This window comes from Amblyomma mixtum, chromosome 4, assembly GCF_055824585.1.
Source record: "Amblyomma mixtum isolate Tamu chromosome 4, ASM5582458v1, whole genome shotgun sequence".
In the NCBI taxonomy this organism is placed as follows: domain Eukaryota; kingdom Metazoa; phylum Arthropoda; class Arachnida; order Ixodida; family Ixodidae; genus Amblyomma; species Amblyomma mixtum.
Window position 1 is genome coordinate 135623596 of NC_143015.1, and position 15069 is coordinate 135638664.

General features: G+C 49.0%; 1 long non-coding RNA gene across 1 annotated transcript in view; it reads left to right on the forward strand.

Moving 5' to 3' along the window:
- The first annotated feature begins 398 nt into the window (after positions 1-398).
- Positions 399-15069, forward strand: part of LOC149348327 (uncharacterized) — a 29954-nt gene continuing 15283 nt past the window's right edge. Inside the window, exon 1 of the long non-coding RNA XR_016292730.1 lies at positions 399-517. This is a non-coding gene — a long non-coding RNA (uncharacterized LOC149348327). The remainder of the gene's footprint in view (positions 518-15069) is intronic.

Sequence of the window (15069 nt, forward strand, 5' to 3'; positions counted from 1 at the left end):
AAATGCCAAGAGCATTTGTAACAGCAATTACAGGTATTTTTTTCTTGACCTGAGGCATTGACGCTAGTTCAAAGCAGCAAATTAGTGATTTCGTGGTCTACTGTGTATGGTAAGTTAGAGTGCGTTAGAGAGCCTACATGTCCGTAGGCGCGCAACAGGTTGAGCGCTGCCATCTTTGAACGGTCGTTGAAAAGTGCAGAGACCGTGGTTTGATATGAGCTTAACTAGTACATATCAACTGTGGTTTATCTCACTGAAGTTTAGCCTTTTGTTTTATTGCTTTTCTCTAGAAAAAAAAAAGTAAGTCATCTGTCGTCTAAGAACGAATGCTCAAAGTATCCAGGGCTCTCACCAGAGGACTCTATAGTAGATTTATCTCGCCATGTGCTGTGGCTGGAGGCACTGGCCATATGGAGCATTCTATCGGTGGACGTTGCTGACGTGCAGGACCGTTAGTTGCGTTACAGCATAAATAATTTCGAAAGAAATGACAATGTGATATTTCAACGAAGAACCGGTGAGTAACAGCTTGTCTCCGCTTAGAGCACGCACCAGTCAGCCTGATTAGCGCACGGGGAGCGAGCAGCCGAAATTTGGACCAGAGTAGGTGCTGCCATCCGGTTAAGCGGTACGAAACTAGCACCCCACAGCTGACCGGCTGCCTGGCCTTGCAATCAACGGCATTTCACCGGTGCTGCCGTCTAATCGCCGTATCGTTTGATAAAGGTGTGAGCTGGCTATGATCCATGAGCGGAATTGGGATCGTACAAGATTACTGAAGCAAGCCGCGTCACCTGCGAAGCACAGATACGCAAATTGGCAACGCTGGTCTAAACACGCGGTGGTCGGGAGCGATTGCTAGCGAATTAATGAATGAATGAATGCTCTAGTATTTTGCGAGCATGCTGAATGCAAGGATCGCTTTTAGCACTCACTGACACACCGTAATACCGAAAACATCACTTCGATGTGGTTAAATAACTATACACCGAGCCCAGGATACCACCGCAGTCGTGGCCTAGTGGTTTGGGCGTCCGCTTCGGCTGCGGGAGGTGGTTGGTTCGAAACCCACCGCCGGACACCCACCGGTAAAAATGGGTACAAGCCACCCCCGGCCCGGCGCCCGGCTTCTTCAGGGGTGTGCGCTTGGAAGAGGCTCCGTAAACCCCGCTGCGCCCCTTCGGGGGCAACCTAGTTTCGAGCACTCAGCCTGCAAAGGTGGTTCGTGTTTCACTGCAAAGTGAGGAGTTCCGACTCAAAACTCGTACGCTCTAACCAGCGTGTCTCAAGACAACTGGTGTCTCAAGACAAACACTGTAAGCGATCCTTCGTTTCGAAGAGAAAACTTCAGAGTATCACAGCTGACTAGACATGGCGGTTTTTCCGGCTGTCTGACTTGCGAGAAAAAAAAAAAAACCTGGGTGTGGCCGTAACAGTGGCGGGGGTTGCGGTCAGGTCGCCCGCGGAGCTTCTTTTATTGCCTCAATTTTTTTTTTTTTTTTTGCTGTATGCAGCGCATTTAATCTTCCCAAATACTGTCAAATGTGCCGTTCGCATGGAGGTCACGCGTAAGCGCGGATTAGTAGCGCTAGCATTCGCGGAATGTCTTCTAGGATGTTATTAATGTAAAGCACAGTGGGGCTGAGCTAGTTCGCTCTGTAACCGGTCGTAAACCAGGTCATTGATTGTACCCCTGTTCATGAGCATGATTAGCAAAATTTAAGCAGACTACACACACTTTTAATGCAGTTGCTCACTCCTGTGTGTACGTACATCCTACAAAACTGGCCGTTTTAATTTATACTCTATATGCATTAATGACACACCTTTGAACAGTGCAAAACAAAAATATCAAAAATTAAATTTAATATTTCTAAACTTTAAATAAATAACAAGGCAAACCCAGAGTATTGCTCACCCACTAAAAAAAAAAGTCCCTGCTATATATATAGCCAACTTATTGCTGCTACACGGTGAGAAAAATACCCATACAGCCCAAAATCACGAAGCAAGTTGGTGGTTTGAACCTATATCGGATAGGAAACCAAGGTTTTATAATGGGAGCCTCGGGCCCCTTGTCCAGTTTGAGGTTGCAATACTTGGGCCCTGCCGAGAGTTCCAGTCGCTCCTAGCTTTAGGCTCCATTCTTGCATTTTCAAAAATTTAGCATACACTTCGTGATTTCTTTTTACGAGGTTTTCTCTGCCTCTGGTAAATTTTTAATGCCAGTAGCACGAGACATTAGTTATAAACATTCTAACTTGTTACACAGATATTGTGTATACGATTGTTCTGCTAGCGTTAAATATTTACTCATAATATTTATGTAACTGAGCATATAATGTTGAACTTATGTCCTAAATGCTTATGTAATGTTCTAATTATAACTAAAATAACAACTGCACTAGTCCCAGAGGTACCTGCAGCAGTATATAATGTTCCTCAGCTAACAGAATTTAGCAATATAAACCTGTTTGCCAGAAAATGCATACACATTGCCAAAATTTCATTAGAAAACTTCACCTGTTCCCAGTTCACCACTAACACTTAGTGGGCAACCTTCATGACTGGATACACATCCATGGCAGCACTTAGAATTTCAGCCTATATGCTGTTAACGGTTAATCTTCTTGGAAATAACTTCTTCACAACTACAGAGCATCGATTCTCATGTCCTGCGCTAATGATTTGCATACAAACTGGCCATATTGCGATGTGCACACCACACTGGTGAGGGATTTTTGGAACGCGGCGTGTCGACAGTGGTGCGTCGGACATCGGAGCGCCGTGCGTGCCAGCCCCGCGTTGCGCGTGTGCGCGTGCGAGTGGTGTGCGCGAGGCAGGCACGAGGAGCGTAGAGCTACGTGTCAGGAAACCGAGGTGTAAAGGAAGACACCGTAACACAAGTCTAGTCGTCCAAGCGTGGAAGTGGCAGCGGTCGGACGTTGGGTTCGAGCTGCCAAAGACTTCCCTTGGATCATCGACGCAAGACCATTAAGCCTCATTCAAGCGTGGAGGTGGCAGCCGTCAGACTTCGAGTCTGTGCTGCCGTGGACCTCCCTCCTTAAATCAACGACGCAGGCCTACTACGATCGCCACTTTGCTGCCACGGCTTCCTGTGATAGGGTGCACAAGCCTACGGTGTTTGAGGAACGCCGTCGACTGAACCTGGCAACAGTTTTCCTGCTGCAGCTGCTCAGTTCTTGGGGGCGGCTGACAGGAGTTCGTCAGCGTCTCCCGTATGCAGCTCCGTTCCTCATCTCCTGGCTCTCTACCACCGCCTCCCTGAACGCAACGCCAGCGACGCATCGCAACTCGCCAACCCGAGTCTTTGCTACCTGCAAAGCATGGGGCGCTGGTGGGGCACCACCTGGGGCGCTGTGTATCCGGTGAACTCTCTCCTTTTTATCTGTTGTGTTTTACGCGTGCCTAGTGTGTGTTTTCCTTAGTGTTTTCGTTTCTTTCATTGGTTCCTTTCCTTTAAAATATAAACACGGCTTCGTTTTGTTTTGTTTAATTCGTTTCTTTTCTTTCTTCGAACCTCCACGCGAAAGCTTTCCCCTTCAGCAGTTGGGGACGCGTCCACCCGATGCGCGACACATATATATATATATATATATATATATATATATATATATATATATATATATATATATATATATATATATATTTGTCTCTATTTCAAAAGCAAAATATTTAACAATGTAAACCGTGCTTCTTCGTATACTTTCTAACAACCCAATTCCCCAACAAACTGCCTTAGCCTCCCTTTCTAAATAAACAGCTCATTCATTCATTTCTAAACATAAAACCTGCAGTAACGACTGCATCTGCGCTTTTCTCTTATTACGCATTCAGTCTGCGACCACTAATGGCACAGACTCGATCGCCTTTAGCCTCAGCTGACTCCAGTTTCCTGTAAGCTCGTGTAAGGGTCAGGCCCTAGCTTAATATAAATAGGTTTGCCCACTCACATTTCTTACAAACTTTGCCTATTTGCGGATGCCTGCTTAATATATTGTGAAATAAGTGCTAATACTGATGTGCTGTTAATTCATATTCACCTTAATATTATTAATGAGCGGTGCGGCCTGATCTCGGTGACCAGAACCGACAACGCACTTCCTCACCAGAACAGGATTTGGCCACCCTGGTGTAGAACTTGGCCACAACATGAACAAACCAATTAATTAACCCTCGGCCCTCAGTCCCCAGCGGCTGCGGAGCAACTGACCAAGCCTATGCTCAGACCTGTGACGCAGTGGAAGGTGCTAAGAATCTCTGGCTCCAAGGGGAGCGGATGAGATTAAGGAGTTTAAGGGGATAGGGTGGCCGCAGTTTGCACAGGACAGGGTTGATTAGAGATATATGGAAGAGGCCTTCGCCCTGCAGTGGGCGTAACCAGGCTGATGATGATGACGTCTGAGATGGTATCCTGTACTAAACAGATGCGTCCTACTGATCTGCTTAATATCTGTAACATCATAGAAACACCTGCGTTTACACATTGAAGGACTCTAACATTACCGATAAATATTTCATGGACATCACGCATTGATCATACGCTGGGATATATTTGCAGGAATTTTTCACTCGCACCATCATCTCTTAGCTTTGTTTTTTTTTTTTTTTTTTTGGGGGGGGGGGTTCAACCACTGCTATGTACATTTCATTTTTCCTTAACCACAGCTAAAAGGTAAACATCTGAATTACAACACTTGCCGAAACTTGCAGAGATTGGAATAATTTGGCCGCATCACTAGCAAGCATATCTGGCGCTGACAGCTTTAAAGCAGCATTACAAAGCTTTGTTCAATAATTTATTGCACATTGCATTTTGTGTACCTTTATTCCGTGCTTTTCCCTTTGAACTTGCTGTGAATGTTTTTTGTGCGGTGTGTTGTATACTTTTTTATGTTTACGTTATTTACTGTCCTTTGTCTTTGCCCCCCCCCCTCCCTTTTTTCCCCACCCTTTCCCATTGGCTGAAACGACGCCACGCCCCAGGCTATAGCCAGTAACGAAGAGCGAACCGGGGACTTCGCCTAATGTAGGGGGGGGGGGTGAGGGGGGGGGGGTAAAAATGCCATGGAATCGGTTGCAGGTTCGCTAGTTTGTATCGGCCCAGGTGTTACTGATTTTGTTTATAATCACTTCCTTCTCCGGTACTCTGCAAGAGAAAGCCCGGACAGGAGACGGGAGGCGAGTTTGGGGGGAGGGTGGGAGTACTGCCAACAGCCTTCCAGTCCGACTAAAAAAGAAACATCAAGGGGCTTCTTTTGTTGTTAGTCACCCCTGCCCTGACTACGGCGACGCGTACACGGGGGGAAGACGCCGTCAGAATGAGCGGCTGTCTACAGCCCCGACAAAGCAACAACTGCATGCACGCTTCCGCTGCGTGTGCGCTAGGCGCGGTTCTGACTGGTAGCGCCCAATCTCGGTACTGCATGAGTGAAATGGCGAGTGGAATAACTTTCGTTTGCATGCTCCGATTTCAATAATTCTTTTGGCCCTCTGAAACGCATGATGAATCTATTTCATGATATTAACCGGTACTGAGGAAATCATCGCGGTGCTCCTTAACCAAGAGGCGGCGCTGCCATTTACCGTTTGCCATCAATTGAGGTAGTACCTTATATGCTAGTAGCCGAGTTTAGCTTATACAATCTTATGTTTTTTTTTCTTTATTTCCTGGCCTACCATCTTATATGTGCCATTGACCTGAAACATTACATCACGTGCAGTGTTACTTTTTTTTGGCCGAATGGTAATGTATATTTGTTCCTACAATTCCGTTTTTCCTAAATTAAGTTAGTGAAACGTTACAAATAAATACTGGAATAACCGTGTCCTAACCTCAATTAAACATGCAAACAACATAAACGCAACTTTCTCTGAAATGGTAAAGTAACCTTGAAAGAGCATGCCCTCTTGTATGTGTTTGTGTACGTGTTTGTGTATGTGTCTGTGTGTGGTTCATGCGGCTCAGGCGAGGACGGTTGAAAGACACCCCCGAACGGCATGCCGGGAGTCGGGCCCGGCAGTCGGCGCCTGGAAGATGGCGAAGGGCCGAAGACACTGCAGACGGCAGCTTACGGGGATGTCGCGGGTGTGTGTGGGCGCGTGGGCCAAGTGTTGCCTTTCCTACGGGGCCAGAGAGACGGCTGACATCCGAGACGAGATGTACGGTGGCGCCGCCTGGGAGGGGTGTCATCTGATCGGAACGTGGTCTGCGCTGGGGAGCGGCGGACGACTGCGGGACGACCGCCGGGTTGTGATTCCTTCGCAAGGAATTTTTAATTTGTGGCTTTTGAAAAAAATGCCGCAGTAGCTACCACATCTTGGTGGACACCTCAATCGCGCCGTAGGGAAGGATAAAGTAGAGAGTGAGAGAAGAAAGGAAAAAGGGCTGCCTTTCTGGAGGGCTCCGGAATAATTTCAACCACTTGGGATCTTTAGCGTGCACTGACATCACATAGCGCACCTTTTGCGTTTCGCCTCTATCGAAACGCGGCCGCCGCGGTCGCATTCTAACCCAGGTACTCCGGCTTATAGTAGGATACAGCTTAAAAAAAACAGCTGTTGCTAACAATGGGCCGCGGTCCGCGGCGTCCTGTATTACTCCGCTGGCCAATCGCAACTGTAAACGAAATCATCTTTTTAATGTTTGACTATCCATGACAATCCATGTATCAAAATTCAAGAGCTCATAATTTTTTGCTTGTGATAAAACTTCTTGTTTACGTAAGAAGAAACGTTTAAGCAGTGGACTAAGTTTTCATCGTGGAGGAATTCTGTGCGCGGAGGCTGATTGTGGGCGGAGCTTTACAGCAGACAAGTTGTATCCGAGCGCCCCAACTAGTACACTCTACCCCAACCAACTGAGCCACCGCGGCGGGTGCAAGGAATGGGAGGAACAACGGAAGGCACATAAGATCTCGATGGAGAGGAGGACCCTGATCGGAGGCGATGACAGAAGGACGCAAGGAAAGACGGGAAATTGGACTGGGACGCCGAGCAGAGAGCCATGGCGAGAAGCCGTACTGTAATGGTGTGAATAAACGCTGGTGTAACCTGCATGTTTGTGGTGGTTCGGCTTGGTCGGGAGGAGCGAGGAAAAATTGGAAGGAACCTGTTTAACTGAGGGCGACACCTGAAGAATACATTGCACCACAGTTAACCAATGCATGCAGCTCACTTCCGAACGGACACCATGGGGATTCTGAAGAATAAAGGAAAAAGGAATTCAGACATTATGAAGCATAGAGCACTATGGAACTACAATAGGTATGAGGTGGTTAGAGGAGTATGGAAGGGAATCATGGTACCGGGCCTCACATTTGGAAATGCAGTCCTGTGCATGAAATCAGAAGTACAGTCAGGGCTAGAGGTCAGACAAAGAAGTGTGGGAAGGCTAGCCTTGGGAGCCCATGGGAACACTCCGAATGAGGGAGTCCAGGGAGATATGGGTTGGGCGTCGTTCGAGGTTCGGGAGGCCATCAGCAAACTGATATATGATCAGAGACTAACTCAAATGGAGGAAACAAGGTGGGCAAAAAAGGTGTACAAGTATCTGTACATGAAAAGTATTAACACAAAATGGACTAATAGAACCCGAAAGCTAAGAATGAAGTATTTACGGGTGAGGGATGGGACGCAACAAAATACTAAGGTGAAAGCGGAGGTAAAGGAGACGGAAAGAAAGAATGCAGGAAAAATCTGCGCTAGGCATATATAGGACACGAAAACAGGACATCAAAAAAGAGCGATCATTCGATAATTCGCGGGGCAGTTCACTGCTTTTTGAGGCTAGGACAGGGACTCTGAGAACAAAAACGTATAGGTCCAAATTTGAAGAAGTGGATATTTTGTGCTCTGCTTGTAAAACGGAAACGGAGACCATAGAGCACTTGGTTCTGAGGTGCGCAGAACTCCGCCCAGCCCTCCCGCGCGCTTACTCACCGGGCGTCGCCTCATCCGCAGCCTGATCCGGAATTCAATTTCAATCCGGCCATCACCTTTAAAGAGATCACCTCTCTTTATCAAAATTTTCATGGTCTCTATCCCCCTCCCTGTAAAGGCCTCACCAGGGTGGAGGAGCGCTGGCTTCTCCGCCTCTATACCAATACTGTACTGTGCCCGGCAGTACTTAAGCACTTCAATTCTTCTTTCTCGGGCGCGTGCCCACACTGTGAGGAGGAGTTTTCGGACACCTAGCACATGGTGTGGGCATGCCCTTCCAATCCTGCCTACCCACCCCACCTCCACCCCACTCGAGAGGACTGGGAAGCTGCCCTGCGCGGCTGCTCCGAACTCCATGCCCAACAGGCATTGGTAGCTAGAGCCCGGGCCGCTGCGGAAGCTACAGGGATCCCGGACTAGGGATCCCTCCTAGTGTTTGTAAGGGGCGGGCCCTTCCGGCTCGCCCCATCGACCTCTCACTGTAAATAGGAATAAAAGTTTTCCTCCTCCTCCTCCTCCTCCTCCCTCCCTCCCAGAGGGGGCAGCAACGGCCATGGAGATAGCGCTGGGATTTACTGGGGAGGACGGGCGAGTGGATGGGAAAAGCGTGACATTGACGAAGGGGAGGTTGGAGGATTGGTGGCGGAAATCAAGGGAGGGGTGAACTTTGAGGGGAAAGGGATAGACAGATTAGACACTGTAAGAGCGAAAGGGAAAGAAAGGGAAAATAAAAATAAATCAACAATGGGGGAAGTATAGGCTAGGTGGCGAAAGCTACCGCCCGGTACAAAGGGTAAAGCCATTATCATCCATCCATCCATCCAGCCATTTTTGAAGGGTGTCCCCTAAGGTTTGTAACTAATAATTGGGTTCTACATGCCATTATGGCAGCTAACTTAAGTACATCGAACTTAACTGTAAGAACAGCGGAAAGATGTCGGACACAATGCTTCAAGTAAAAATAACTATAATTTTGGTTCATGACTACATTACAACTTTCCAATGTAATATATATATATATATATATATATATATATATATATATATATATATATATGAGAGAAGCCAACAGCCACAGAAACCAAGGAGCACAGGGGATTTTTTTAATTTTTTTTTTGTGGTATTGATCAAGTAAGAATATTACTGAATATGTTGTCGCTTAAAGCTAATTGATTAGAAAAGCAGAAGAAAAAACAACCACATGCCGCCGGTGGGATCCGAACCCACGACCTCCGAATTACGCGTCCGGTGCTCTACCTCTGAGCTACGGCGACGGCTGTCAAACCTTCTGCTTTCGGGGGTATTTTATGTTCAGCAACTCTCTGTCGCACCGGAAAAACCACCTCAGTCGCGTTCCCCGGCGCTTCTCTGCCTTTGCTCGCGCGCTCTCCTCCGTGCGTTGTCAGGAACGGGGGCCACACTACCCACCGCTGGAACCAGTGTTAAAGATGGGGCTTCTATCCCACCGCTGGAACCAGAGTTGAAGACGGAGGGGTCCTGGAGATGACTAACTCGTTTAGCCTCGCAGGTACCGGCTCCGAATGACGATGTCGGACTGCGCTATCGAGGAAACTGTACAGAAGGGTTTATTCTACATATTTACAGATGAGAATCGAATGCGAATGCTATGCAATGCAATGCTCCGATCACACAACAACATCCCGTTAAATACGGTTCGCGTTCCCTAGATCCCTGACTGGGGAACTTGGTTCGAATAACGTTGTCCAATCGGATGGGCCATTGATGACGCTGGCGGTACCACCCCCGGCACGGGGCGGTGCTGAAGCTCTCGCTCTCTCACAGCTCGGGGGATGAGAAGGGGAAGACAGTCATCAAACACAGATGCGTCACCTTGACCACTGCCGCAAGTGTTCTGTGCGTTGCCTCCGTGGGAAAGCAGAATCCCGCAGTCTCCTCGCAGGTGGTTGAACCTTCTCGAACTCCCCCGCCGGATGGCCGAAGCACGAGACTCCTTCGACACAGCGTCTTTCAATTAGCAGCCTCGCTCAGCGTGACCTTGCGTAGCATCATCCAGTCCGGTGACCCGAAGGTCGACTCGGCCAACGTATACCGGTGCTTCTGCCGTGCTGCTGCTGCTGTCACAAGTTCTCGCCGCATCTTTGCCTAACGACGACACTCGTCTGACAGTAATTTCTCCCAGGCCCGTGGGAGACAGCGTCCTTCGATCGGTTAGGAGGTTCGGTGATTTGGAGTGCAACAGCCCTGGCCGTCGTCGTCTATGCTTCTGCCGCCGGCGCCAGGCCTCGTCATATCCCTTGCTTTGCGATGAGTCACACCCGGCTTCCAGGACCACGTTGTCCACTCTTAACAGCGTGTGCACAACCGCGGAAACCGGAGACACCTTGCGCTGTCGTAGCTACTGGCGGTTTTGCAGAATATCGGACGAACTATGATCGTGCGCGGCGGCTGAGGTGCAGCCTTGCTCGATTCTGACTCGGACGACCAGCCGCCACCGCAGAGAAACCGCGCTGGATGATCGACTGGCTGAGAAGGGAGCCTGAGAAAGGCGTTTTCGAAAACTTCATGCGAAAGAATTAAACACGGACTACATGCGTCTACTTTCTGTGCCCTGTGTCTACTTCTACACATTTTGTGTTTTGCGCTGCTGTTCCACAATGCATTATCAACCCGGCCGGTCACTACAAATCACGCCACAATCTCGGCAGATTCATCGAGTTTGTTCCGTGCTCTGAGAGTACTAAAAAAAAGATATAATTATACGCATCATTCTTGCAATCAAATCGGAACCCAGTAAAGTTATTGTGATTGCTATCTCAAAGAAAAAAATGCAGCACTGCTTTCTTCTTCATCTCAAGTTCAAAAATAGCAGGACAGGTAACTGGTAACTCGCGCTCACCTGTGAAATGTTTGCGGGAGCAACTGGCACACTCGTCTGCTGTCGCGGCTGCTGCTCGAGTGGTCCTATCTCGCGCACAACCCCGTCAAGAAACTGCTAGTGCTCGCGGCCGCGGTAGGCTCTACACACGGCACGAGACATTCCTTAGGCTCCCTACAAAGCCGCATTCGTCACTGCTCACAAGAATGCGACGGGGAACGGAGGAAATGTGTTTCTCCACGGCGGTGGCATCCGCCAGCCGGTGGTGGCCACGGCAGCCTCCACGTCTGCATGCGCCCGCCTGCAAGACGCCGTACGCGGCAGATACCATTGCGACGAAAAAAAACCACGACCTTCCGAAAAAAATGCTCATGTTTGCACTTTGAAAACGACGTTTCCAAGCACGAAAGGCACAAAAGCGGTGAATCACCGCAAAGTGCTTGGTTTGGTTCGTGCGGTGTCGACAGGAAATTCGCCCGGCTGGCGAACAGCGCCAACCGGGTCCACGAACGCTGTTTGTTTGTTGTTCCGGTTCCCGGAAGCTGTCATACCGAGGGAACACCCCAGCAACCTGTCTCGTTTCCCTGCCGTTCGTGCAGTGTGACAAGAAGTTGTGGGACGAGTTGGTTGGGCGACTTGTTGACGGCTCGTTTGCGAACATGTTTGGTTCATGTCGTTGTTGTGTTTCCGCAGTGTGAATCGGGCTTAATCCCAGCTTCTGAACTCGATACAGCTCGTTTAGCTGCTTCGGCTTCTCGTCGTTTCCGCAGTCGTTCTTCTCGTTGTTCTTCCGTTTCCTGGGCACGTTCTAACCTCTCTTTTTGTGTCGAAAAGGGGCACGCATCTCCATGTCCCTGGTGCTAGCTGGCTCCCCCTCTCGAGTCGAGGGAAAGAATTTCAAGCCGTGAAGAAAAGGGGTTGGGGGGCGCTGAAAGGACGAATTAAACCGCGAAGAAAACTTCGGGGAACGCGAGGCTGTGAAGAAAAGAGTCCCCGAGAGCCCCGTGGTCCTCCGATTGTTGTCAACCGGACCACCGGACCCCGCTCCCGACGCGTGCGCCAGCGCCCGTTCGGGCTTGCACTGCAGGCAGTCGAGGCTGGAGATCGAAGCGCAGCTAACCAAAAAAATTACCGACGATTACGTTACTTCCTAATGCGAAATTTGAGCGCAGCAAATAAGCTGTTTCACCTTTTCGATAGATTGAGGCAAAGGAATCGAGCAACACATGTATGCGCTATCACAGAAATTTTTTTTTATTTTTCACACGTATTCCTTTAACAAAGACTCCACTAACAGTTCTTGACAGTCATGAAGGAAGCTTTGTGGTCGGAGAAATAGAGTGATATATGTTCGAATTGGTACACCAATGCTTGATTCTCAAAGACGAGATCTATACAAGTGCCTCGCGAGGTTGTCACAGCCGTGGGACGCGTTACGAGCGAGAGGAACGGGATGTTCTCCCGCATAAGTGTTAGGAAATTGCTGTTTGTCTTTATGTCAACATTAAAGTCCCCCACTACTAACATCGGTCTGGATCGATGGACGGTTAATGCGAGTTGCAGGAAGTGCACGACGTCTTTCGTGAGTGCGGTAGGGGCGAAGTAGGCAGCTACTACCAGCAAGCCGTTGGGCAACTTTGCGGCGCACAGTTCGCCAACTCCATGTGACGTGCCAAACATTTCGACTGGTATTGCAGAGAGACCTGTGCGCAAGTAGATAGCGACTCCCGCCGCTCTGTTGTGGTCTCTGCGAGCACCACAGCAGTATAGGAAATCTATGATTTCGAGAGGCTCTTCGGGATCCATCCAGGTTTCAGCAAAGCAAAGTACAGAGGAATGGCGCACAATGTGATCGTGGTGTACGTCCTTGGCATGTGCGGCAAGGGAGCGTACGTTAAGAATGTGGTTGTGAATGATGAATCAATTGCTGCCAGCGAATGACGCGTCCATTGGCTGTCTGCGTGTGTTACTGATGTGTGGTTAACATGTTAAGCTTCGCCTGTAAGAGTGGAACGCGACAGCGTCTTGCAACGCTGCCAGGGAGTCCACAGAACGCCATCGCCAATTCGGCTGTACGCCTTGCTGGACGGTAAATTTATTTTTTGAGGAAAGGAAATGTTCTCTCGCATATCTGGGTGGACACCTGCACCTCGCCGTAAGGGAAAGGGGGAAGATGGGAGTGAACGAAGACGCCGTATTAGCTAGACGCGCCTTTGTTCATTCCAAACCATTCAGCTGGCATTACGGAGTGGCTAGCGTGCTCGTATCGCACTCCGGAGACCCTGGTTCGATTCCCCAACTCGACCAATTTCGTTCTCGGTTTTATTGATTTATGCGGTCTAACTAGAAAGGTTAATTAGGCTATTTCATATTTATATTATTGTATTTCTATCCATCGTGTTCTGTCATTAACCTGTCAATTGTTGGAACTGTCTAGGATGTTCGACACAACGTATATGAAACGAGCAACGTCTTACTGAGTGGGGAAGTGCGTGGTGGTGGAGGGAACGCGGCTTCGTACTTATCTGTTTTTTTTTTCAGCAGCGTCTCCTTCCGCGGACGCTGTTGCCGCTGCGGCGCGCGTCTTTCTTTTCTTTTCTTCTGACCTCTTCATTCTCCTGTATATTAATTAGGCTAATTGATTAATTAAGCAATTAACTAAACTCACTCCAACTTAGCTGCAGCATCACTATACGATCCCTTTGATTGGTTGCATGGTTACTAGCCAAAGTACAATTGGCCCCATTTGAAATTCGCGCACTGTGACGTCACGAGCATTTCGACCAATTGAAAAGCGAGACATTGGGGGCGGAGCTGGTTACGAGGCCGACGCCGACGCCGACGACGACGCGAAACCCAGGAACGGACGCCAAAGAGCTGCGCTCTAAAAAAAAAAATTCAGGGGGCACTTTGTGGTGGTGGTGAAAAACTTTAATATGCAAAGAGAGTTTGAGGGTCAAAAAACACTGCTGCATGGTGGGTATCCAGTCCGGGACACCGCACGACGAGGCCCCGTCTCGCCCCCGCTTTACTACTGCCTAGGCGAAAGCGTTTTCCGCACCACCTTGTCTGCCTCTGTGACACTGGTGACGTTACTATTGGATGACGTCCCACATAATTAGGTACTAATTACTAAGTAATTACAAATTACTGATTAATAGCTAGTTACTTATTAATGACTAAGTACTAGTTAACTGCTTATTGATGACACTTAAGCTTCGCCTTTAGGAGTGGAACGCGACAGCGTGTTGTAGCGCTGCCAGGAAGTCCACAGAACGGAACGCCACCACCCGTTCGGCGCGATGCCTTGCCCTTTGAACGCAACGCTTTTTGAGGAAAGGAGATGGAGCAGTAATTCTCTGTCATCTCGGTGGACACCTGAACCGCACCGTGCAGGAAGTGAGGAAGTGGGAGTGAAAGAAGAAAGAGAAAGAGGGCCGTAATGAAGAAAATGAAAATTGTATTTGAGGAAAGGAAATTACGCAGTAACTGTCTCAAATATCTCGGTGGACACCCGTCAAAAGCGTGGCACCTCTGCTGACAGCCCTCTGTCGCCAACGATGAGGTATTAAAGGAAAAGCAACAAGGTGAGCAGGGAGGCGAGTGCGCGGCCATGCACCTGTACCTCTCGTGCGACGTGTGAGGTGCCTGCTCACACGCGAGCACGTGACTATGACGTTCGTGCAGCCCTTGCTTCGTCATGGCCATGCTTGGCCCCCCTAGACCAAAGTCAAGGTGGTGTTGCCTAGACGTGCACAGCACTCTCCGTAAAGGCGGACCAAAGTTCGTGGTAGGAAGGTGGTCTTTGAAGAACGAAATGGCGCAGTAACTGCCCCACTTCTCGGTGGACACCTCAACCGCGCCATAAGAGAATAGACAGAGGAGGCAGGGAAAAAAAGAAAGTGAGAAAGAAATGCCGTAGTGCAGGATTCCGGAATAATTTCGACCACATGGGGATCTTTATTGTGCAGTATGCCTTCGGTGTTGCCGGGAAGAATGTGGGAGAGAATATGCCACCGCCACCCTCTCCAATTGTGAGTATGCGGCCACCTGTGAGACAACGTTTACATGTGGGTGCGTGAGTGGCTGTACGAAGAAAAAGGAAATGCATGGGTCTGTCGACTGCACATCCATGTCGGGCCATTATATCACTACCTCGTGCGAATACAGTAGGACAGTTTTGAGATCTCAGGAGGTGAAATAAAATTGACTCGCGCCGACGGCGCCGAATCGGCGACGACGGTTGAGGC